Source organism: Macaca fascicularis, chromosome 4 (assembly GCF_037993035.2).
Source record: "Macaca fascicularis isolate 582-1 chromosome 4, T2T-MFA8v1.1".
Lineage (NCBI taxonomy): Eukaryota > Metazoa > Chordata > Mammalia > Primates > Cercopithecidae > Macaca > Macaca fascicularis.
In genome coordinates, this window is record NC_088378.1 from 103,440,918 (window position 1) to 103,443,950 (window position 3,033).

Genomic DNA, 3,033 nt, shown 5'->3' on the forward strand with positions numbered 1-3,033 from the left:
GCGAAGGGATGAATATAAGTTACACTTACATCAAATAAAATTAACTTTAAATCCAAAACTATAGAAACAAAACATTTATCATTATATAATGATAAAGGAATCAGTTCAGCGAGAGGATATATCGTAAATATATATGCACCCAGCATCGGTGCACCCAAATATATAAAGCAAATATTAGTAGATCTAAAGAGACTACAATACAATAATAAGAGGAGATGTCAGGTTGCTGCCATGTTGTAGAATGCTGAAGGCTGATATGCATTGACATGGCGGTTACTCTGAGTCTCTAGCTAGACTGGCATGTCTGTGTTGTCATTGCTCACTGTGGGTTCATGATCTAAGGGGTGGAGGCCCAGGCCCTATCAGCTGGCAGCTGGACCCCGATTCTGACTAGGAGCCAGAGGAATGGGAGCTACAAGAGGTGGAGAGGTACCAGCTCCTCCCTGGGCCCTCAGCTTGAAGCAGGGCCTTGTGCCCTGGCACCCCAGGCCACACCCCCTTGGTTCCAGGCATCCTGCTGCTACATGCATAGGGGCCCTTGTTTCTTCTTATCCAATGTCCAGAGCACAGTGTCAGGTGTCCAGCTCCCCTGGGACCACTAGTCCCTTCACCAGTGACATATTTCATCACCAGTTTAGAGAGAGGCATGCTTATGGGCAGTTATTGCTCTAGGTGTCAGATTTCTGGGTTTGCAGAGCAGCTCTAAGCTGGCAGACATGGCCCGATTGCCCTTGCTATCAAAGAGAAGAGGGCTGGGTGCTCCATGATTTAGCCTGAGGCTCTTCAAACATCCATCCTCCTTCCACACATGGCTTCTGCCACTGGTTCTCTACCCTAGCACCCTGCAGTGACAGAAAAAAAGCAATCTGATTCCGGAAAATTTGGAGGCAAATGGAAACACCTGGTGCTCTGCCCAGAAGCCTGACATGGGAACTCATGGTGTAGATCCAGTATTTACATAAGGAATTTGCAGAGTCCTGGTCAGTTCCCAGGTTGGCTGAAGGCTTTGATGTCAGCACTGATGTGATCTCAAGAGTTTTAAAAAGCAAGTTGGTACCCACATTGGAGCTGAAACTGAAGCAGGATCAAAAAGTCCTTAAGAAAACTGGGGTTGCCCACTTGCTCCAGCAGCTTCAGGGCCCTGGAAATACCTCAAAGCCATTCCCTGCAGGGCACTCTGTATCAGGCTGTTTGCTTATGCCAGGGCATGAAGCCTCATCCAAAGACCCGAATCACACCACAGCTTTGAAAGTGATAGAGTCAAACACTCACAGGACGAATGTACCAAGGAGATGGAAGGGAAAGAATAAAGGAAGCCAGAATCTGGAGAAGCAGAGCTCTGTGCCTCTTGCTGCAGCCCTAGGTTGTCAGAGAGAGCTGCAGAAGTACACCAGTGATTCTGAGAGCACCAGAAGAACTGATGATGGTAGGCTGCCAAGTGATCAGAAGCTGGAGAAGTTGAAGACAGGGGATCTAGGTCGCTTCAGCAGCAAAGTAGTGCAGAAGGGGCAAGAGTTCTTTGACAGCAACAGGAACTTCCGGTACAGAATTTGAGCCAGGGTTTGGCTTGTGAAGATCCCTCGTGAAACACAGCAGAGCAATTATTGACATATATGGAGCAGCCTATATTTCTGTGTGTGGATAAGTCACCTTAGATTAGGAAGAAGTGATGAGCCTGGACTGTGGGAGGAAAGAGCTGTTTTGAGAGGTTCAAACTTCCTGTGGCAGGGCTCCCAGTCTGACCTCTGTAGATCTTCAGTACTCACCCTTCGTGCTTGAGCTCACTATGTGTTGAAAACCAGTTGCTTGTGTTGTTACAATTTTCTGTGATACTTGCAATATGTGTTTGGGAGGAAGTGGGAAAAAAAAAGAGGGGATGTCAACACCCCATTTTCAATAATGGACAGATCATCCAAGCAGAAAATCAACATAGAAACATTGGATTTTGACTGCTCTTCAGACCAAATGGACCTAACAGACATTTGCAGAACATTCCGTGAAATAGCTGTGGAATACACATTCTTCTCAACTGCAAATGGAATACTCTCCAGGATAAACATGTTAGGCCGCAAAAGAAGTCTAACAAATTTAAGGAAATAGAGATCATATCAAGTATATTTTCTGACCACAATGATATAAAACTAGAAACAATAACAGGAGGAACTTCACAAACTTTGCAAATACATGGAAATTTAAAAACAAGCTCCTAAATAACCAATGCGTCAAAGAAGAAATTAGAAGGAGAATTTAATATTTTCTTGAAAAAAAAGAAAATGGAAAAAATAACATACTAAAACCTATGGGATATACCAGAAACTATTATAAAAGGGAACTATACCAATAAACAGCTTCGTTGAAAAACAATCTCTAATAAACGACTTAATGTTGTAACTCAAGAAACTGGATAAAAATAAGAACAAGCTAAAACAAAAAATAAGAGAAGAAAGAAAATAATAAAGACCAGACCAGAAATAAATGAAATGGACACTAGAAAAACAATACAAAAGATTAACAAAGACTCAGTTTTTTAGAAAAGATAAACAAAATGAACAATTCTTGACCAGTCGCAGTGGCTCACACCTATAATCCCAGCACTTTGGGAGGCTGAGGCAGGTGGATCAATTGAGGTCAGGAGTTCAAGACCAGCCTGATCAACATGGTAAAACCCCGTCTTTACTAAAAATACAAAAATTAGTGGGGCATGGTGGCGCAAGCCTATAGTCCCAGCTACTCAGGAGTCTGAGGCACAAGCATCACTTGAACCCAACTGGCAGAGGTTGCAGTAAGCAGAGATCATGCCATTGCACTCCAGCCTGGGTGACAGAGCAAGACTCTATCTAAAATAACAAAAAACAAAAAACAAAAACAATTCATTAACTAAGCCAAAAAAAAAAAAAAAAGAGGAAAGACACAAATAAATAAAATCAGGCTTGAATAAGTATACATTAACAAACTGAATAACCAGAAGAAATATATAAATTCCTAGACACATACAACTTACCTAGACTGGATTATGAAGAGAAATAAATCTAA

The 3,033-nt window shown here is 42.3% G+C and overlaps 1 pseudogene; it reads left to right on the forward strand.

The window, feature by feature from the left end:
• Positions 1-266: 266 nt before the first annotated feature.
• On the forward strand, positions 267-1,554 carry LOC102146161 (neugrin-like; annotated as a pseudogene).
• Positions 1,555-3,033: the final 1,479 nt, after the last annotated feature.